Source organism: Pinus tabuliformis, chromosome 2_2 (assembly GCF_031772625.1).
Source record: "Pinus tabuliformis cultivar Carrire ecotype Pingquan chromosome 2_2, CPIR1, whole genome shotgun sequence".
Classification (NCBI taxonomy): Eukaryota; Viridiplantae; Streptophyta; class Pinopsida; order Pinales; family Pinaceae; genus Pinus; species Pinus tabuliformis.
The window spans coordinates 132583006-132606887 of NC_142300.1; the positions used below are offsets into that span (position 1 = coordinate 132583006).

At 41.4% G+C, this 23882-nt stretch overlaps 1 pseudogene; it reads left to right on the forward strand.

The window, feature by feature from the left end:
* The first annotated feature begins 1851 nt into the window (after nucleotides 1–1851).
* The window catches only part of LOC149191672 (iron-sulfur cluster assembly SufBD family protein ABCI8, chloroplastic pseudogene), a 35249-nt pseudogene continuing 13218 nt past the window's right edge, over nucleotides 1852–23882 (forward strand).

The window sequence follows — 23882 nt, forward strand, 5'->3', positions numbered from 1 at the left end:
AGCATGATGGCCTGCATTTTGACAAGAATTGCTCTTCAAAAACACACAAAGAACCATGGTTCCAGGGTGAAATAAACAACTCTGCCAAGGTTATGAACACCTGTCGGCAACAGAGCTCTGTTAGTGGTATCGGAGTCATAATATATACACCAATTTGGATGATATTAAATACTTCCTTCTATCCTTGTAATAATGATATCTTACATTTTGATGGATACGTCACATGAATATCTATCACTACCAATCATGGCAGAGGTATTGACTATGACTACCTTAGACTTTATATGAGTGCCAGACGTCCTATCCTCCTGTTTTGCATCACATCACGAAGGCTTATGCAAAACGCGATCTACCTGTTGCCTCGATCTCGGTATTTCTTTGTCTAATCTGAAACATGGCAAAACTCTACATGCTATTCCTTTATGACTTGGTGACGGGATGGCGGCTCCTCCTCCATTTGACGGCTAGGACAACCTATCATATTGCGAGGGGGGAGGTGACCTCATTACTCCGCCGGCCATGTGGTAACACACCATTCGGAAATGATATGGTACGAAGGTACGATATGGGCTAACGGCATGATAATACTATTTTTGCAATAAGTTGTTATTTACAATCAATTTTCATGCATGCTCTGTGTTTTTTTCTAGCTGCGATTACGTTCTTTGCGACAGGTAATTGCTGTTCCATCTAGGAGCCCGAAACAGAACCATGGGAGGCAAGGCTATCAGAAGCGAGCCTAGTGAGCTAGTAGTCTCCGAAGCTGCTCGGGAGATCCTAGAAAGGGCGGGGTGGTTAACTTATTTTAGCCGCCTGCGTGAATCAAATGAAACTGTGGCCATGGAATTTCTGCAGAACTTGCAGGAAGAACACTCCGTAGTGGGTGGAAAGCAGATAACGGTCATGAAGGAAATAATCGCGGAGGTAACAGGATTACCAGCCTCAGGACCAATATGGACGACAAAGAAAGAGAGGCTGCAGAAGATCATAGAGATTTTCCAAGACGAAGGACAGAATCTAACAGTAAAAGGAAAAGGAGTGCTGCCGGCAACGTTGGGAGAACCCTGGAGCGAATTGGCAAAAGTAGTGCAGAGCTACATCACCTGCGAGGGCCGAAAAGATGTGGTAAGACCGCGTCACCTTAAGCTCTTGGCTGTGTTAAAAGGAAAATGTTCCGTGCATCTCCCTGCATTGTTAAATTCATTATTGCATGATGCCTCTCGGAGCCTGAAAAAGGCACACCATGAAGACGCAGTAGTTAGCCACCATGGGTTGATCCGCCTGATAGTGAGCTACAGTCTCACTCAGCAGCAGAGTAGCTGGGGGGAGCTTATTACAACAATTGGAGGGGGAGTAGCATCACCATCCCCAAAGGCTAAGCACCCTGCTAGTACCTCTGAAGCACCCAAGGAGCCCAGAGCATCACCATCCCCAAAGGCTAAGCACCCTGCTAGTACCTCTGAAGCACCCGAGGAGCCCAGAGAATCACCAAAACCTAAGCGTCCCTCGGATACACCCGAGCAACCCAAGAAAAACACGGAGTTATTAAAACGAAAACGCTCCTCTAGGGCATCTGGACATGTAGAAAAACATAAGGAACGGGCCGCAGAAGAGCGTGCTGCCTCGAAACGTAGGCATTCCTCTGGCACGACAGAACAATCTAAAAAACGTAAAAAGGTGGTGGTGGAAGAACAGGTGGCCAGTACACCTGAGCGACCCGAGAGACCTAGGAAGTCAGCTCGGCTGGCAAGAATAAAAGGCAGGCTGGAGAAAATCCAGCCAAGCATTGACCAGCCGATCGAAATAACAGATGAGCCACCGGTGCCAGAACAGGAACCTTCGAGGGAAAATATGGAACAAATTGAGGACGAAGCAGAAGTCGAGGAAGGAAAGAAACCTTCTGACTCTGAGGCCGAAGCCGACTATCCGAAGGCAGCCACTGAGCAGCCAATTCAGGAGGAGGAGATGGAACAATTGGGGGGCAGCCCTCCACAGGTCGCCATGGAGGAAGAAGAGCTGGCCACTATCTTGGCCAGCCTGGGAGATTATACTTCACCTTCCAGTCCAGCAAGCCCTCCTGAGGGACCCTCTCGGGAAGAGGCGCATGAAGAATTGCATGAAGAGATAGCGGGAGGAGAAAACCTCCCTGTTGTTGACGGAGAGAATGTAAATACCGACCGGGAACAATCCGTTCCCAAGACACCAGAAGAAAACCCACCTGCTGATGATGTGGGGAATGAAAATGCTTATCGGGAACAGTCTGTTCCCAGAATGCCAGAAGAAACCCTCGATGAAAGAGGAACAGAGCTGAGGGCCACTCATACGCCCACTGCCGAGGCAAGAGAAATTAAGAAATTGAGAAAGAAACAACAGAGACTGCTGAATATTATAGCCCAGTTTCGGCAGAAAATTAGAAGTTTGAAAGCCAGTCTGAGAACAAGAAGGACGGTAAGGAGAAAAAGAAGAACAAATGCAGCAGGGTCCTGTCAGAAGAGAAGGCAAGGGGCTTATAGACGTTTCGTAGGTCAATACTCTGCGGATAGACCCACGGCTGTTCCGACCAGCACTGAGGAACCAAATGCCGTTCCATCTGATATGGAACAGTAGAATGCCGTTCCAGAACAAACTGCTGTACCAAATAGCCCATTGGGACCAACTGCCGTTCCAATCAAATCCGAGCCGCAAGACGATATTCCATTTACAGAGGGGCCACCGTACCCCTTTATCCATGTGAAGAAAGAAAGGGAAAACAAAGAAGTCCAAACTGAGGCATCACCGTTAGGGATAATTCGGGACACAAATTCTAGGCAGCGAAACGTGAAGGTACAGGTAAGACTCCCTGCCTCTGAGAATTCATGGAGAAGGGATCCAAAAACCAAGGCCTTGCACCACAAAATGAAGCAAGCCCGACAGGAGGCTGACCAGCTGAGGGAACAAATGATCCCTCGGGAAAAATACGAGGAGTTGCAGCAGGAAGCTGAGCAGTTAAAAGAACAAATGATCCCTCGGGCAAAATATGAAGAATTGCAGCAGCAACTGCGGAACATGAGTCAATCAGAGAGTCAGGCCTTTGAAGGATGGCAGAAGGAACAGGAAAAGGCTGCCAAGGTAACACGTCGATTAGATGCTCTTATTAAACAATTTGACACTGTATGTTCGCTGTATGATGATGTTTTGACTTGCAGGGCCCCTGCAAAGAATTATGCTTTATTTCTCCTTGAAAGATACTTAAGATTGAAAATAAAAGCTGTCAGGGCAGGTGCCCCTATTCAGATTAATACTGTTAATGATTTTATTGATTGTTGCAAACATTATGGGGTTAAGGTTCAACGGTTGCTATGTGAATTCTATTTGCACAATATGGTGCTCAAACAGGAAACTGACTTAAACCCGGGGCCCTTCGTGGGAGATATACAACTCCAAGCCTTTGTCTCGTTTGGGGTCAATCAGTTAAAGTGGCTCAGGGCTTACAATGCCTTTCAGAGGCAGGAGCACAACCTAGATCAATGGGTCAGGGCCGAGCCTAGAGACCCAGTTCACCTATGGCAATCACACAAAAGCCTCATGAGAACCCAGGGTGTCATGGAACTGTTAGGACCCATGCATGAGGACTTGATCCGAAATAGCGTGGAATTCTTTCTGGCTGTTGAAGATTCTGCCCTGGATGCTGCCAAATTCCGTTATCGGATTTCTACCCCAAGCATACAGCTCAGGGAGCCATTCAAATACGAGAATTTTGAGCTGGCTGCTGAACGGTTGAGCCTTTATGGCCAGCGCCTTTTGCAAGCTGGGCCGTCTTGGTTAGGATACCGGTTCCGTAGCTAATTATTTGGCACCCTGCACCTGGATACCAGGCCTTGTATGACATGCCTGCAGATCGATTGAATTACTTCTTTGATAATATGGTTGCTCACCATGGTTGCAGACCTCCTCACGAGATACCCTCTCCCGCTTATTCTCTTACCGCTCTCCATGTTAATTATAACGTTTTCATGAGGCCATGAAACAGAGTAAGCCGGGGGGTGTGTAGAGCATTGGAAAGGTATGTTTTGATGCATAATTTAGTGATGTTTCAAGCAATGTTATAATATTTTCTTTGTTATAAAGTAAGAAGAATGTAATGAGAACGAGCATGAATGACCAATCACTGATAGTTATCTTCTCTATGCAGAAAATGACAAAAGTAGGAAGACGCAGTGCAAAACTGGAGTTCCATGAGAAGATAACGGTTGTCCCTTCGAAACTAACTAAAGTCCAGACCAGGGTGAGAAAATCTCGGCAAATCAATCTGGGACGAGATAAGGGACTGTCAGTTCAGAAGACTAGGCAAAGAAAAGAGAGGAGTTAACAGCTTAACAGATCCCTCAGGATCTTTGATCCTGAGGGATCGTTACTTTCAATTATTTTGTTGTCTCGTTAACTCCGCCATTACTAGTATAAAAAGGGTAGCATTGAAGACTTGAAGGACTGGTTTTTATCTTGTATCTTTATTTTCTGTTTACAGACTTCACAGTGTGCCATTGGAAGCTAAGGGCCCAGCTCCAACGGACACTGGCTGATTGTATCATTACAGTTTGGCTTTGTGTGGTTTGTTCATCATTCTTAATAATTTGACATATTTTACATGCTGTTCCATACTCGTTCATCAGTAGTTTTTCTATTGTAAAATCTTTATAACAAGTTCACATCATATTTCCAGAATTGGTCACATAATGATTGTTCTGAGTTGTTCACTTCGGTTACAGAATTTATAAGTGGAATGCTTTAGCTACATATAGTTGGAGTGACGATCATAAGAAAATGGAATTAACGTTGTAGGTGGACTACTGGTGATCATGTCAGATTATCTGTACATATGATTGACGATTCCTGTTTATTTGATTTAGTTGTCTACTTTTATATATGATTGACGTTCCCTGTTTATGGTGGTTTGCTGTTCCATTTGGTTAAGCTGTTTACTTGTATAAAATATTGCTCTGTCTTTGTATATAAGTTGATGCAAAGGATTGAGATTGTTGAACTCGCGAGACTTAGTTTCCTTACTGCTGTTCCTTTTACTGCTGTTCCATTTCTGCATTGCCGTTCCATTTTACTTTTCTGCTGTTCCTTTTTACTCGCATTCATTGGTTTGGTGTGAGAGGAGGATCAAGGCTGTCGTGAGACACAGCAGACGCTATTATGCTCCCAGATCCATGATCCATACTCTAATTTCTTTTCTTTCAACAGTTTCTAGAGGGATGGGTTACTATTTCCGCACCCTCGACTGGTAAAGTTGCCGCGTGTGATTTCTTTCTGCAAAAGTAATCTAGCCATAGTTTAGCATCCGTTTACTCTTGTATTTCTTAGGCCTATACTACTAAGCATTACTCTGACAAATAGCCTCAAATTGAGATACCCTTTGCAATAACAAAACGCTCCCGGATTGACTTGTAATGTGAGATAACTAGAGGTGAAAAAGGCCCTTGTTACAGCTCTACAGTTGTAACTTCCAAGAACCTTTGACTAACCTAAGGAAAGTTTTAGCCAAGTGTATTGAAATGAACCTGTCATTTAGCTTTGATAAATGTGAATTCTTAATGACTGAAAGGACCGTGCTAGGTCATACAATTTCTCAGCTAGGTTTATAAGTGGATCCCAAGAAGATTGCTATCATCCAAAGGGTCCCGCTTCCTCAGAAAGTAAGAGATGTTCAGAGTTTTCTAGGCTTGGCAGGATATTATGGAAGATTCATTAAAGATTTCAATAAGCTAGCCTCTCCATTGTTTGGTATTTTGGGAAAATATGCTGAGTTCATATGGACTGACAACTGTCAAGAGGCTCTGGATGATTTGAAAGGTAAGCTGATAACTGCCCCAATCTTGAGAGGTCCAAACTAGCCCCTACCTTTTCACATATACACAGAAGCCTCAAACAAAGCCATAGGAGAAGCCTTAGGACAATTTGAAGAGAAGCTATTGTATGCCATATATTTTGTTATTAAAAACCTGTCTAAGGTAGAGTTAAACTATACTGTAATCGAGAAAGAGCTCCTGGCTGTAGTCCATTCCCCAAACAAGTTCAGACACTACATCACTGGATATAAAACATTCATGCATACTGATCATGCTGAAATTAGGTATTTTATGAATAATCCTGATCTAAATGCTCGTATCATTAGATGGTTACTTTTATTGCAACAATTTGATTTGACCATTGTTGACAAGCTAGGTAAGGAAAACGTTGTTGCTGATTTTTTGTCTAGACTAGATTTGCTTGCAGGTAAAAAAAGGATGGTGGATGATCAAATTCTAGATGAACACCAATTTTCTATTTCAGTACTCTCTCCATGGTTTGCTGATATAGCAAATTATTTAGTTTCAACACAATTTCTGCCATACCTGTCCTCAAAATAGAAGAGCAAGATCGTGAGGAAAAGTGCCCCATTCACTTGGATTGGGGGCAATCTTTTTAAACTTGGTCCAGATAAGATTTTGAGGCAGTGTATCAGGGAGGAGGAAGTTTTTGACATCCTCCTCACCTCTCATGATGGGCCCTGTGGAGGCCACTTTGCAGCAAAAAGAATTGCCTCCAAAATTCTACAGGTAGGGTACTATTGGCCCACACTTCATCAAGATGTTAGGAGATACATCAGCCAATGTGATAGATGTCAAAGGATGGGGAAACCTACTCCAAAGGATCAGATTCCCTTGCAGCCTCAAGTGACTTTCGAACCATTTGAGAAGTGGGGCATGGACTTTGTGGGTCCTATCAACCTTCCTTCAAAATAGAAGTCCTACATCATTGTGTGCACAGATTATCTGACAATGTGGGCGGAAACAAAGGCAATCAAAGTAGCAACGGAAGAAAAAGTAGCTGAGTTTTTAAGGGAAAATATATTCTACAAGTTTGGCTACCCAAGAGAATTAGTAACAAATCAAGGAAGTCAGTTTACCTCTAACCTAATTGAAGACCTGCTCAATTATCACAAGATTAAGCATAGAACTTCCACCCCTTATCATCCGCAAGCAAATGAGCAAGTGGAAGTTACTAACAGAGCTTTGGAAGGGATTTTGACTAAGGTAGTGAGCAGCAACAAAAAATATTGGGCAGAATGCTTGGTTGAGTTCACTTGGGCCTATAACACTACTTGGAAAACTACAACAGGTTTCACACCATATGAGCTGGTCTACAGGAAGAAGGCTTTGCTATCCATAGAATTTGAATATAAAACATTGAGGTTGGCAGCTCAACTGGACCTGGATCTTAGCCATGCACAATAGGAAAGATTACTTCAGCTGAATGGATTAGATGAACAAAGAATGCAGGCCCTTCTCCACTCAGAGGTAGTCCAACTTCAAAGAAACATATGGCATGACCAACACCTTAAAGAAAAGCAATTTCAGCCAAGAGATTGGGCACTACTGTATGATTCAAGGATTTCAAGGGAAAGCTAAGGACGAGATGGCTGGGACCATATACAGTGGAAACATGCAATGACAATGGTTCAGTCCTTATTAGGAACATTGATGAAGAAGCCATCCCCATGCTCGTCAATGGGCATATATTGAAGATCTATAGGAAGCCCCTTTCCAAGTAGGAGTTCATTGAAACTCTTGGTAAATCATTGTTTTTAGTGGAGCAGGTCCTTGTCTCCACTCCACCTACACCATGAGCCAAAAAAAAGAAAAAAGAAAAAAATGAATAAAAGATCCTTGGGTGAAAACCTCTTGGAGGCGCCTAGGGTAGACAGTGAGGGTGAAAACCTCTTGGAGGTTCCCTAGCTATCTCAGACTAAAAAAAAAAGAGAAAAAAAAAAGAAAAAGAGAGAAAAAAGAAAAAATAGACCTAATTTTTGTTGAATAAATTGTAGGTTGCAGGAAGGTCATTACAGGTTTTAGGAGGATAGCACAAGACAAAGACAGAGGACATGACAAGGTTGCATGCATCCCTCATAATCCATTCCTCCATCACCATTACCCTTTCCCAAGATCTGGCCTCATTTGGTTCAAAATTCCACATCCTACAGGAAGCTCTGTATCTTCTACAGGAGGATCCTGTAGAAACTACAGACAAGCCAAAATCGATCTCAGAAGAGGACCTGAGGGTTTGGAATATGTCTATGAGGCCTATTAACCTCCATGACTCCATTCCTCATCATATGTCACTCTTTTCCATCTCTGTACACCTCGATTACACATGTTTCTATGTCCCTGCACAGTCACACATAGAAATCTTGTTTTTTCATGCCGCAAACAAAAAATTTAATGACAAATCAAAGCAACAGCCTTTTCACTCACCATACCTGATACCCACCATCTGTGATTCCTTGTCAGCCAAGACCATGATCAAAATTTGTAGCCCTACTCATTTCAGCTTGAATTTTAGAAGGAGAAGCAGCTACAGGAAATCCTATAGGATTCCTGTAGCAGCTGATCCCTCTGAAAGACATACTCTAGAGACAGGGACAACAAAGTATGGCATATGAAACATGCATGAAGGACATACCCCGGAGACAGGGATAAAAAATTATGGCATATGAAACATGCATGGAGCTCTGGTTGCGCTTTGAGCATGCAGAGCGCAAGCAACAACAACAATGAAGAAATGGGTTCCAAAATCTGAAATATGCATAACACGGCCGTGACTGCACAGGTAAGTGCCTAAACCTATTCCTCAATTACATGAATCATATTTCAAGGCTACATGACTATGGGAATGTATTTTATTGAATGGAATCAGTGGCAAATTAACTGGCCACCCAAGTTTAGTTACACATCCTCGTGGAATTCAAACGAGCCCCGTCAAATTCAAAACTGCCGATTAGATACGCAGCCAGCACGTGTGGTATGTCCATTCAGGAAGAAATATTCGGGACTGGTAGTGGTGGCGGCAGATAATGGGAGTAAGGGAGGTGATGGTGGTCAGACGACATGTAGAAACATTATGACCATGGCGTAGGATCAATGGTCCGGTCCAGCCACCTCATCGCCTCACCACGAATCATGCCCGTAGATAAAAGATAGCTCGGTTAAGACATTCACCACCCTTTGTTCATTCTGCACTCACGACGCACTTGAATGGAGTATGCACCTACCACTTCCAGAGTAGCTAACCAATCATCCTTCACCAGTTTTCTGCCTGTTTTTCAAAAATATCCTATCTATCGGGCTCTACAAGAAGCACAATTTCATTCTATAGGAGCCGGGTGACTTCTACAGGAAAGGCAGAGAACAACCCTGCAGAAAGAAAACTTGGGATTTTAGTTGAATTTCAAGCTCAAAACGAGGTAGGCTCGGGAAAACTTCTCTGTGCATGATTTGTTTGAAGTAAGTGATGAATTGAACATGGCATTAGATTGACAAAGAGAGTAAAAGTATGCCTGCACATTGAAAAAAGTGAAAGTTTGCTTGCATATTTCACTGAGTCTACACAGTTTCTTTCTTTCTCTGCATCCGAAATATCCTCATCGTTTTTCAATTTTCCTGTAAGGAAGATACATGTAGCAGTAGAGGCCAGCCTATGTGTGTGTGAAAAAAAAACCGAATTTTCATATCTATCTATGTGCTGAGAAAATAACCTATGTCCTTATGCTCTGTTCTGTAATTTTTTTTTCTTTTCATAAACAGATAGTCAAATTCAGGGTGACAACAGTTTAAAACAGGGGAATTATTGCCATTTGATATTGTAAGGAAGCACATAGGAAATTCCTTCTTGGGTTTAGAAAAAACTGAATTCAGCTATCCTCCATTTCAGTGATTGACTGTTTTTTTTCCACCTGAGCATTTTCTTTTCTGGTAAAAATAGAAGCTCAACACCATGCCAGGAGCATTCATGAGAAAAGAACCCTTAAACTCTAGCAAATTGTATGAGCACCTTAAGGTGGTGGACCTTTTCACCAAGGAAATTAGATATCCTTCTTTGACAGAATTCAGGGTTATGATGAGGAGGTGACTGAAGAGTTTTTGATGTCCCTAAGACCACATTCGAAGACACATGCCACAGTTAATTTTAGGGGTTTGAACCTAGAACTTACACCTGATTTCATCAGTAGAATTACTGGTCTACCATTGGGTCTCCCTTGGAGCAAAGAGGAGAAATCATTGGGAAAAGTGGCTAAGAAAACATTTTTTCTGCCCGAGGAGTGTTAACGGGAAAAGTGTCTACTCGGAACGCCCCTATCCCACTAAGGTGTGATAGTACCTTAGAAACAAACAGAGAAACTATTTTCATATTCTTCTTTATGAACTATAAACGAAGAGGAATATGATGAACAAACCTGTGTCTTGCGCTAGTCCTTTGATCCAATCTCTCTCCTCTTTGACAGCTTCCAGCTACCTGCTCCCTTACTTTCCCAGCTTCAACAAGTTCCTGCAAGATCACAGAAGAAGAAAACTACACAAAGACATGGATTTATATTCATAAATAGCTTAGGATCAGATTTAAGCTAAACATGCAAATATAACAAAACATCATTGATACACAAGCATGGAGGAGAAACTCAAATAGTTTTATTGATATAACAAGACGGTCCAGGAGGAGTTACAACCGATGATTGCTGATCCAGCATCAACCCCCCAGCAAAGGAATCCCCTCTTCACCTCCAACAAAGCATAAATCACCCAATACACTGATCTCTATCTCAAAACCAACAACAATTCTCTGCAATGTACAAAATTCCAGCCTCTGGATCTCTGGGATGAGGGATCCATATATAGATGTATGCAAAGAGGATGAGTCAGCTTATGATTTGACTAGTGGATTCTCTCTGTCAGTTCTTGCTTCCACTTGGAGACTGAGAGCCTCTTACTCATCCTTGGTCGAACTCAGTGAGGCAAGTGTCATTGGGGAAGATTCTGGAAGCTTCGATTGTCTGTCAACCTCGTGGAATGACACTGCCATTTGTCATTTCCTGCTCAGCTCACCCTGGTAGTGCATTTAGGTGCGTTGCAACGCACCTAGCTAGTGTACTTGGGTGCTATGCAACGCAGCTAGCTAGTGGAGCAGTTGAAATGATCCTGATTTGATTGATTCTGAGCAGTTTCTGGTGGAGAACTTCTGGGAGAAGCTATAATTGGTTGACCTTGTTCCTCTAGGGGTAGGAACAACACTTTTAGGGAATTAGGATCCCTTGGTTTATGGACATTTCATGCTTAGAGCTGTAAGGCACAAAAATGTCTATAACAGTTGCCCCCTAAAGTATGAGGCTGTTTATCGGGTGAAATTCTTTATTAGGAGGATCCGAAGTTCTTTCAATGCTGGGAGGAGACCTGTAATAAGATACAATACAATACATTATCTTCATACTTTTTTCATGATCTAACGGAGGCGGGCATTCCCATGCTCAGCTTTATAAATTCATTTTTATGTACACAGGACAGACAATCGTCTGATGGTAGACTGATGATTCTGACGAAGTCATCATCCTCTTGGTAGGATGATTATCTGTGCTGCAATGTTGTACATGTCAATGCCTTTATTTTTCCTGAATATATATTGCAGCCCGGATGGATGAAACTAGATCCGGGGTCTTCAATCTCGTCCGATCTTCACTCGAAGTACAAGTCGATCCATGTGAGAAATGTTTTGAAATCGAACACGGAAAGACATCGCTTGATTACCAGTCGATGATGTAAACTGTTAACAAGCGCGAGAGGAATCACCGATAATGATGATGACCCTCAAGGTACTGCAGTACAATTTAGGTGGTGTGAATAAAGGACTTGGCGTCGAACACCACGCAAAATCTTTCGGTCGAAGGTCATTGATGTATACCTGTCGCCGGAAGTGAGAAACTTGCCATTGAGGCATGCAAGCTTCAAAGTACTAAATGGGGTGTTCCTAGATCAGCTTCTTGGATAATGAGCTGATGTCGACAAGAAGTGATCCATCAAAGGAGGGCCTTGATGAATCCCACATCAATGACATGGAACGGAGCAAATGATTTTGATGGAGGTGAAAACGATCTGATGATATATGGTTCAGGATGGCGGTCATGAAAGAATGAAGTGTAATGTATGGTAGTGGATGGGATACATATGACTTCTCTGCATGACTTCTCTTGAACATGTCGGCGACACTTATGTGATGGATTGGTAGCATTTACCCCAAATGTGGATGGTATGGCGTGACCATGGCGATGTGACCGGTGAATGAAACAACCCAACCCGACTTAGGCACGAAGTGGAAGTGTCATGTTCAAGAGCGACTTGCTACCAATAAAGATTTTTTGAGTTTCTTCCCAATTTTTCCCCAGTCATTGCTGACTAGTACCTCTTTATTTTTGTCAAGCTTGAGGAGGATAACATATGCTTGTTCTATAATTTGCCCTTCGGGCAAACCCATCGCTATGTTTTAATGAGCCTAGCGATAGTGAAACTCGTTCTCGTCTAAAGACAAGTTTGTCGCTATTAATCTTTTTAACGAGTTTAACGACAAAGATAACTCGGTCCTTTTCATTTTTAGAGAGTCTGAAAAGGTACGTAAAGGTAACTCTGAAATTCCTTTTTCGTCATCTAATCCCTTAAGTCCGAAAAAGTATAAAACAATACAGAAGGGATGAATTTTCGATAGTTTTAACGAGCCGAACAAAACAAGCACTCGATCTTTTTGTGCAATAATCCCTCAGGTCCAAAAAGATTAAAATCTAGAAGAGGGATAGCATTTCCGGTCGCTTTAACGAGCTGGAAGGCCAAAACTCGGAAATCTTTTCATATTTTACGAGTCAGTTGAAAAGAGCTTAAAGAAGACTCGTCTTTTGAGGAACGAGTGATAAAATGGGTAGCAGCTGATTCCAGGTAAGGTTTGGAATTTTCCAATCACGGCAGTGTCACAAGGATGGCTAGTGAAATCACTCTTCAAAGTTGTTCCTCAAAATGGGTAAACAATCAAATGGAGGTGAATGATCGGCCAATGGAAAAGTGGAGGTGACGGTGCAAACACGACCAAGGCTTTAATGGCTGAAAATGCTTCATTCACGGTGGTTATTTACCGGGGAATAGTTCATTTTTTAATGAGCTTAAACGCGGGTGGAAACATTTGCTCATGTCTTATGTTTATTTTTTAACGATCTTGAACTATGCGTAAAACTGCTCGATTAATCCAGTCATATGATAAGAATGTCTCCTATAAAACGACAACTTTTAGATTTTTGCCCCACATCCTTTCTTTATGCAAGTTAGGTGACGACTAATCCTACGAGTTTAAAGGGTTAGAGGTCCTAAAAATTTAAAAAATAAATAGCCGCCCCTCGCTTGCACTCCAGAAGGTTTGCATGCCCCCAGGTATAAAGTATGGTTTCAAGGTTACCCCTTCTTCAGTCCAATAAAACATTTGTTTTACTGGGAGAGGCCTACCTCTTACAGGTTACCCAAAGCTTGCTCGATTCGCGGTGCAAACAAAACACTTCTTCGGTGATGTCTACCGAGATAAACAAAGGCGAGTGACTCTGTTCTGTCAACTCACATAACTTTGACAAGAGAATCTTGTTCTAGAATAACCCCTCTTCCAATCACGGACGGGGTACAGACTAGTCATATTCTCCCGTGGAAATCTACCCTATACCCGAAGTTTTCCTGCCGAAGCAGACCAGGATGCATGCCCCCTGGGTTTCAGTCATATCCCTCCGAATTACTCGCGCTCATCGGGAGGACAGACTGGGGATTGAGACATTTCTTGCGTGAATAGACCATTTAGGGATGGTATATGACTATTTGCTATGCGTGATCCAGGAAATGAAAGCTGGTCCACGAGCTTGACCACTCTTCCTTCATGCGGAAACACATTACTCTAAAGAGTGAGGAGACGATGGCTCCCATGCAATAAATATAGTCTCATCCAAGGAGTAGGTTATAATCCAAGGGTCCTTGAACTACCATTACGTTCTTTTGAACTGTCTTCCCTCTCAATGTTATGGGCACATTGGGAAGGATCCCTAAAGGTCGACTGGTTCCTTTATCAAAGCCTGTCAGATTTCTCATCTCAGGCAACAGCGATGGCAAACCAAGCGCTTTCCAATCAATAGAGGAAAGGATACTCACAGAAGCCTCCTCATCTATGATGGTACCAACCATGACCATTCTATATATTTGAACGATAATTCGGAATGGTATGCTTGCTGGTAAACGGGGTCTACCTAGTTGATTCCAATCGAAGGAGACAACTAGGTTGCTTGGAGGTGGGACCGAGTAGATGGCCAGGTATGGCTCTGACGAACTTCCCTCCTGCGGTAAGGGAATGGGTAGATTGCCCCCATGTTCGTCGGAGTTTGTGTTGATGAAGAGAATTTGGACGGTGTCATCCTTGTTCTCTTCAGTGACTGTATCATCCGAAGACAAAACCTCTGAAGGCAAGACCGGGTCAACTGCCGCCTCGACCTTTTGACTTTCATCTGGTATGGATTCAGATGGTTTATCTTCGATGATAGGTGCTTCAACCAACCACTTGAGCGGGCCAGCTAGATTCTCAACTAGCGACGAACTCGGCAAGAGTTTTTTTATATCCAGGAGGAAGTCGTAACAGTGAAACTAGACGATCATCCAAAACTCTTTTCGCTTCGTCTAAGAAGGGACAACGGTGGACGGCATGATTGCCTTCGCACAGCTTACAAGGAAATCTAGCTTTCCCTTTTTGTCCTGGGGCTTCACTTTCGCTAGTTGACGGTGTGCTTTCAACATGATCATCAGAGGTTGATGACACCGGATTGTGCAAACGAGGAGACCAGTCCCTTAGTATCCGAGGGATGCAAGGACAATCTCTGTGAAAGTGGTCTCCTTTGCAAATGACACATGGTGATTTAGGCCTAGTCGGTGCAGTGTGTGGATTTCCGTTAGACGACACTCGTTTTCCCCCATTCACCTTCGGCCCCTTCTTCTTCTTCTCTTTTTTCTTCTTCTCCTTCTTCTCCTTAGGAACTTGAATTTTGGTTTTGCCAGCCCCATCAAGCGAAGAGGAAGGAGGAGAGGAAGAATTAGAGGGGGTAGAAGGTTGGTGGGCAACTCTTGACTCGTCTAATTGCTGATTCGATTGTTCAGGAATAGTGGTGTTTTCAATGACATTGGTTGAGAAGAGCTAGACTGGCAAGCCAAATGTCAGTCCTGGAAGCGACAATGTGACCATATGGGGTGCACCAACATCTCCCCAAGAGGAGAAGGGACTAGGATTTCCACCAAGGGGAATTCCTTGGTTGGTAGACTCCATTTTCTCAACCTAAGATCAGCTTAGGAAAAAGGGGTGAATATTCCGTTTAAAATAAATTTTAAGACGCTTTGACACAACTTGTTTTTTCAGTTTTAAAGAGTCGAGAAAAAACAAAAGATGACTCTAGTCTCCTTCAATTTTTAATGAGCCTAAAGTGACAAGTGCTCAGATGGACCTTTTCTGTTAAGGAGTCTGAAAAGGAATGAAAGGGACTGCTCTGGAGATCTAGGTAGAGGTAGTACCAAACCAATCGCAAAACTGTAGAATACTTTTTACGGTACGACAATCAATCTTCCCGAATGCTGTGTTCGGTGCATTGCGATCAGTAGGGCGGCCGAAACGGCTTCCTATGGATAAAAGGTTTTAAGCCTATAGGAGTCTTCCAATATATACTCGACGGTACGTGGGAGCACAAATCCGTACTGGCACTTATTGTCTCAAAGTGGAGGAATCACCCAACCATCAGTGAGGACAACAGTTACCAGGCTTTACGACGCCGGAATACGTCTCTAGCCTAGACCTCTAAATGTTGTGCGTTAAGTTCCAAAGCGTTGTTAGATTCATTCAATTTATTTTAAGTTGATCTTTCTTAGAAGTTTGCCTTTTGGGATCACCACGAGATGTAGATGTAATTCCTAAAATGCAATCTAAAGATGATAAGCAAGCTTTTATCTCTTTTCAGCAATGAAAATCCTAGCTACAAGGGGAAAAGAAAGACACAATCTTTTCTCAAAGAGCAAAGAGCACACTGTAAATGCACTTTTCCTAAATCAAGCCAAACAGAGTATCAATATGCAAATGCACATATGCATGTATTTGTTTTCACTTTCTTAATATTGATGCCTAAAAAGAAAGTTGATGTACAAATCTGAATTTGCTTTCAAGCGACAAACACAAACAAGCTTCTTTTCGAAATCAAAAGGTAGAGAAGATTACGAAACTTTATGATTTTGAAATAAACACTTGTTTCGACACTAGAAAGTGACAAATTCAAACCAAAGGCAAAAGTAAAAGCATAATCGACTGTCAACAGCAAATAAAATTTCTCCTAAGATCAAAATCGACACTTGCGACAGATCTAAATCCAAGGACGACAGTATGACTATTCCACTCTTTCAATGGAAAACTGTAAATGATGTAACAAACACACAAAGAACATATACAGTCTTTTTGTACAAAGGAAGTGGAATTAAGGCAAAGAAAAGGGGTTTTTAAACAGACACACACTGATCACAGGCTGCAAAAATCAGAGACAAAACTGAAAAAATGAAGCAAAGAACCTCAGTTGCACAGGGCTAGGCTGATCAGCGCACCTGTTACACAGAGAAACTGGATTGCAGCGCAGGTAGCCCTCTCGGGAACTGCATTGAAATGCAGAATCTCTTCACAGAGCCTGCACTGGGGCAGAAACGAGAATTATATTCGGGTTCTGGGTCACGGTTTTTAGTTTAATCTATGGTTTTTGGCCGAGTAAAAGCAATCAGTAATGCACAATCAGAGGGTGGATTTAAAGAAGGTCTAAGAGCTATCACAAAGGGTAATCAGATCATTTGTGAATCATCTGTTCAAATCATAAACAAATCTAGTGAATGGATTGAAGTAGCAGGTGTCTACTTTGCATTTGATAATGGCAAATGCAGTTCGATTTCTACCTCTGTGTTTATGAAACAAACAACAAGAGAAACACAAACAAACTAACTAGACACGATCCCCAGTGGAGTCGCCATTTTGTTAACGGGAAAAGTGTCTACTCAGAACGCCCCTATGCCACTAAGGTGTGATAGTACCTTAGAAACAAACAGAGAAACTAGTTTCGTATTCTTCTTTATGAACTATAAATGAAGAGGAATAGGATGAACCAACCTGTGTCTTGCGCTAGTCCTTTGATCCAATCTCTCTCCTCTTTGACAGCTTCCAGCTACCTGCTCCCTTACTTGCCCAACTTCACCAAGTTCCTGCAAGATCACAGAAGAAGAAAACTACACAAAGACATGGATTTATATTCATAAATAGCTTAGGATCAGATTTAAGCTAAACATGCAAATATAACAAAACATCATTGATACACAAGCATGTAGGAGAAACTCAAATAGTTTTATTGATATAAAAAGAAGGTCTAGGAGGAGTTACAACCGATGATTGCTGATCCAGCATCAACCCCCTAGCAAAGGAATCCCCTCTTCACCTCCAACAAATCATAAATCACCCAATACACTGATCTCTATCTCAAAACCAACAACAATTCTCTGCAATGTACAAAATTCCAGCCTCCGGATCTCTGGGATGAGGGATCCATATATAGATGTATGCAAAGAGGATGAGTCAGCTGATGATTTGACTAGTGGCTTCTCTCTGTCAGTTCTTGCTTCCACTTGGAGACTGAGAGCCTCTTACTCATCCTTGGTCGAACTCAGTGAGGCAAGTGTCATTGGGGAAGATTCTGGAAGCTTCCATTGTCTGTCCACCTCGCGGAATGACACTGCCATTTGTCATTTCCCGCTCAACGCACCCTAGTAGTGCATTTAGGTGCGTTGCAACGCACCTAGCTAGTGTACTTGGGTGCTATGCAACGCAGCTAGCTAGTGGAGCAGTTGAAATGATCCTGATTTGACTGATTCTGAGCAGTTTCTGGTGGAGAACTTCTGGGAGAAGCTGTAATTGGTTGACCTTGTTCCTCTAGGGGTAGGAACAACACTTTTAGGGACTTAGGATCCCTTGGTTTATGGACATTTCATGCTTAGAGATGTAAGGCACAAAAATGTCTATAACAAGGAGCATCTTGTAGAAGACAAAAACGGGGTCAGAAGGACAAGATTACCTCCTCTCTGGAGTGAAGTCAGTTATCAAATAATGAAGTATATCACATGTGAAGGGAGGTTTAGCATCATCTATGGTTACCATTTCAGGTTGCTACATGAATTGAGGTATGGGATGGACTTGCCTCCAGCTAGAAAACTGAGCATCCCATATTTCCTCCTTTAGTCTTTAATTGAATGCGGTACAAAGCTTAATGCAGCGGTCCCAGATCAGTTGGCCCACCATGGGCTCATCAAACTGTTGGTGGAAGATGCTTTAAACACCTATACTGTCCCCATATCTTGGGACCTCTTTAGAAATATGTCAAGGGATGATAACATCAGAACATTGGCTAAGAACATCAACCCATCCAACAGTGATGAGGGGGAGCAAACTGAAGAAATTAAGAAGAACAATGATGAGGGAGCACAAGAAATTCAAGCAGAGGGAAAAACAGAGGAAGAATAGAAGGAAAAAGAGGAAGTTGACAAGACTATTAAGACTAAGATAGAAAAGGAGAAAACAACAAAAATAGAAAAGGGAAAAAGGACAAAGATTGGAAAGAAAAAGGCCAAGAAAGCCCAAAAGAAGACTGCCATAGCCAAGGTAGGCACCCAACAAGAGAAATAAAAGACACACCCTGAGATATCAGTGACATAAGAAGAAATAGTGGGCATAGAGATTTCTACAGGAAGTGAAGAAAAATAACAACAGAAAGAGAAATCCCATGAAATGTTGGCAAGGGAAGCAGCAACTGTGCTTGCTACATTAAGCACACCTACAAAACAAAAAGGAAAAAGAAAAAGGCAAACCTCCATGTACTTTAAAGCTAGAAAAAGCACAAGGATCAAAGTGGCAAAACCCAGCCACTATCAAAGGAACCAATTGTCATTGATGACACAACCACTAACAAGAAGGAAGAGTCTCCTTCCAAGATATCCATCACTTATGAAAGAGGAAGCCCAAAAACCTCCACATGGAAAGAGAAAATTCAGTTGATGGACTCAAAGGAAGTTCTATAGGAATCTAAAACTACTTTATTGGAAAATCTAGCCAAGTTAAAAGAAACTAAGAAAATGGAGGAGAAGGCAGCCAAACAGTCACAAGAGGAGAGCAAGGCCAAAGAAATACCTAAACCAAGCCCTCAGACTAATTTAGGTTCTTTTTACAATCTGCTAGAGGGTGGGAAAATCATCCCACAAAAATTCATTGTACCTTTATTCTTTGAATTAGAGAAAGAGAGGGTCAGAACACATACATGGATGCAAATCACCAAATCTAAAGGAATTGAGGACATATGCCACATGGAGGACAAGCTAAAGGAATTAAGAAGGGAATTGCCCATGGTCAGGCACATAGAATGCTGCAAAAGAGCCCAGCTACAGGAGGAGAATGAGCTGCTGAAAAAGCAGTTGCAGCTACAAGAAGTCCATAAGGAAGATAGGCTATCCATTTTGGGAGGGCAGCAACAGCAAGAAGGCCCTCCAATAGACAAGGAATCAACTGAGAAACAACAGAAAGAGGGAGAGCTACAAGCTGAGGTTGAGATGCTAACAAAACTATTGCAAGAATAGGAGTCTTAGGTAGAAAAAGGAATACAGGTTTTAAAAAAGCAGTTGCCAGAAAAAGAAGCCCAAATGGTCTGCATGGCCAACTGGGCAGTAGAAGCCTTACAATGTAGGAAACCTGCTAAATCCTATGCATTATATCTTAAAGAGAAATGGTTGCAATTTCAAATTAACACATTGGCCCAAAGGGGCACCATTCCATTTCAGAATTACAATCAGTTTCTGCAATTGCGTGACAGTAGCTTAGCTAAAGATAAGGCCAAGTTAGTAGAATTCTATTTACATAACTTGGCGCTTCCTAACATGAATCTATGGGACCCAAACACTGTATTAGGAGATTTGCAACTCATGGCCATGGCTTCTTGGTTAAGCCACGAGGAAAAGAAGGCAGTAGAGATTTAGAAGATTATGGTCAGGGAGCTAAGTGAGCCACTCATGATTAGGGTAGAACCAGAAGATCCCTCAACTCTTATATATTCCCATCGTTACCTTGCAGACAACCCTCACATTGCACCTGACTATGTTGAAAGGCAAGCTCAAGCCATTTCTCACTTTAAAGACATGAAAAGACTGTTTGGTGATAATTGCATTCATGCTTGCACAAGGAGATGGAACACATTGTTGCATAATCTGAAAATAAGAGAGTACCACTCCCCAACCAGAATGTGGGAGGCTATGAGAAGAGTGCCCCTATATAAATAGTCAATGTAGAACTTGAAAGCCAATTGGATTGGCCTTAAGTTCAACCCTCCACTACTGCTAGGGCTATTAGAAGGGGTCAAGGGAGAAGAAGAGCAAAGACAATGGGAGGAAGTAGAAAGAAAGGCAGGTTTTCATGATAGAGAAGAGGAAATCACCTTAGAGGCCTGGGATGTCAGAGAGGTAGTCAAAGCAATCAAATATGATGAATTGGATTAGTTGCTCAGAGGATGAGCAACACATTCAACAAGGGGGTGATGATGAGCCCCGAAATGGTTAATTATATGGGCTCATTTTGCCTATTATTCTCATTTACTCCACCATTCTCCATAGTTTTATGCATGCTTTTGAATATATTTATGTTAATTGAGTGAATGGGAATAGTCACTTTACCAAAAAGTCTAATACATGCTTATTGCAGATTTTTGGACATTTTTGGACCAAGATCAGACATTTATGAGCATATTGACAGCCAAATATGAAGAAACAAGGTTGAGTATTTATAAGAGGGGTGTCTCCTGCACTTAATGACCCCTTCCTCGAGTTCTCAACCATCAGCTCGGAGTTCAACAGCCCACCAAAGATGATTTCAAGGGGCAGTTGAGTAGGTCTAGTGAAGTGGTTATTAACTGTAGTTTTGGGCAGCCAAGCTCCTAAAGTTAAGGGGGACTATTGGGAGTCCTCATTTGCATAAGTAGGAAGGCTTCAATACTTAGTATTTTAGTCATTTTTTAGTCTATTTTCGCACTTTAGTGCAGCTCTGTATTAGCACATTTTTGAGCTTCTTCTTGCAGACAGTTTTTGTGATGTAACTATTATTTTTTGATCAATGAAGATGAATCCAGCTTTGCAACAGCTTTTATCTTTCTTAGGAGGCTGTAGCTCTTGGGGTTGGGCCCAACCCAAGTGCCCAGTACCTCCTTTATGTACTTTTATGTGTTTTTCTTGCATTCATAGAATAATTTCTATTATTTAGGTTAAAATCTTGCTTTATTACTTAGGTTGTTTCTGATGATTAAGATAGTTGTTCATGCTTCAAGTTGATTTGATAGTTTGGTAATAGAAAAGATCCACAAAACGGCTACCAAGTAGTCCTTGATCTCATTTATCCTTTCTTGGGACCATGAATTGAGATCAAGGCACACTTGCTGCCACAAAAACATTGTTTTTGCCTTCCAATGCAATTGCTAGTGTTAGATTTTGAATTGGAAAAGTTGATATCAGTTGTGTTTTCATGCTTAGAACTATTCTTGCTTAGTTTCCATATCATTCTTACATGATTTCCTGTCTATAAACTTCTTTTCATCACATTTCTGGTTTTTAGGTCAGATTAGGTCAAAATAGATAAATCTCTATTTTTTTTACTCTTTTCTTGGATCGGTTTTGGAAAGTAGTGTGTAGAAAACCTGTGAGACACTCCTACTTATCCTTCCTCCATCATACAACCTGATCCAACCTCTCTCTCAAGATTTCCTTCACCCATTTTCCAAACTTTCCCAACTTGCTTTCATTTCTACATTTTTGTACAACATTGATTCTTTCATCCTTGAACAAATCCAACCATCTTCACCACTCCCGAGCTTCATTTACCAGGTCCTAGATCTCTTAACACCCTTATCCATCCTTCATCTCCACTTTCCCACCATTTTTCCACCATCAGCCCTCTAAAAACCACTTTCGGCCTGTTCTTGGAGAATTTCCTGTAGATTCCCTGCAGCCTCCTATAGAAGATAACACGATCGAATTTTTCGAGATCTGAGCGTAGTGGAAATCTCCAGAAGGGTGATAGGGACCCCTTAGGTCCTCTCCACACCTTCCCAACCTATTTCAAATGCCCAATCCATTTTCTTTCGCCAATAAACCTCTACACAGTCACAAATAGTTAAAACACATGCATAATAATTCTGCATAAAATTGCTCAAAAATACAAAAAGATGATTTTTCCATATTTTCCTTCAGAAGTAGCTTAAACACATGTATTTTACCTCTGCAATAGTCAATGACATCCATTTCAGTAGCTTACATCTCTTTTCTTGCACAAGTAGGGTTAGTCGGTAAAACTAGGGTTTGCTAGGGTTTGCATTTCCTTTCAGCTTTCATCTTCTTTCTGCAAGTAGACTAGCCTCTTTTGAGTTAGCTTTCATACATCACATTTAAAATTTTCTTCTAAGAACTCATAGAAGTTGGCTTAAGCTCCTAGCAAACTTGTGCCAGCTAATCAAGTGACAGCCTGCAGTAAGAGCTAGTACTTGTGCATATAACACCGTCGCTTCCAAGTTTGTTACAACTATCAGGTTGATAAAAGTAAAGTAAGGGGTCCCAAGAGTTGTAGCATCATTTCTGCAATACTGGAGCTCACCATTTCTATAATGGGAGACTCAGAATTGAATATTAAACAAATCAAAGGTGAATACTCTGTAAATAATCCAAGACTTGGCCAATATAGAGAGACTGTCCTAGATTTGGTTAAAGACCTTCTGGAAACTGATTTTGCTGCAATTCCTAGGAAACAGAATATGCAGGCTCATAGTCTAGCCACTTTTTCTAGTACCTGCAAATTTCCTTTTCATCCAAACCACCAGTACACTGTAGAAGCTAGACATAGGCTTGTAATACCTAACAATTTGAAATATTGACAGATTTTCTCACAAGATTCTCAAATTTATGATTTCATGAATGTTGAAGGAGAGTTTCAAAACTGTAATATAGATATAGATTGTATGGTAGATAATAAAATAGATAATGAGATAGATATAAATTCTTTAGATATAGACAAACCCACTAATTTCACTAAAGTAGAAATAGATAACTTAGAAAATGTAGATATAGAAGAAATAATGAATGATGATCCTAAAATTCTAAACCTTAAAAATAACTTTTTGCCTAAGGGATTAGTCCCATTAGAGGATCTGTTAGATTCAAATGATGTAGCTAGGAAACAAAAAATGGAGCCATTAAGAGAAAATATAGAAGAATGTAACATAGGAACTGAAGTAAAACCTAATCTAATTAAAATATCAAAAGCCTTACCCCTAGATGAAAAGGTTAAATATATAAATCTGTTCAAAGAATTTCAAGATGTCTTTTCCTGGAGTTATGAAGACCTTGAGTCTTATGACACCATCATAATTCAACACAAGATACCCATCAAAGAAGATCATAAACCTTTTAAACAGAAGCTTAGGAGAATTAATCCAATTCTTATGCCATGAATTGAAAAGGAAGTAAGAAGGATGTATGATGCCCAAATAATATCACCCATCAGATATTCAGATTGGGTCTCAAACTTAGTCACTACTAGGAAGAAAATAGGAGAAATTAGACTATGTGTTGATTTCAGAAAATTGAACAAAGTCTCAATAAAATATAACTATCCTCTCCCAAAGATGGACCATATTCTTCAGAGGGTAATAGGCTCATCCAAAATTTCATTGCTTGATGGATTTTCTAGATACAACCAAATCTTAGTTCAACTAGAGGACTAGGCAAAGACTGCATTTACTACTCCTTGGGGTAGTTTCATGTATTTGAAGATGCCTTTTGGATTAATGAATGTAGAAGAAACATTTCAAAGAGCTATGGACATAGATTTTGCCAAATAAATCCATGAATTTCTAGTTGTTTACCAAGATGACATCACAGTCT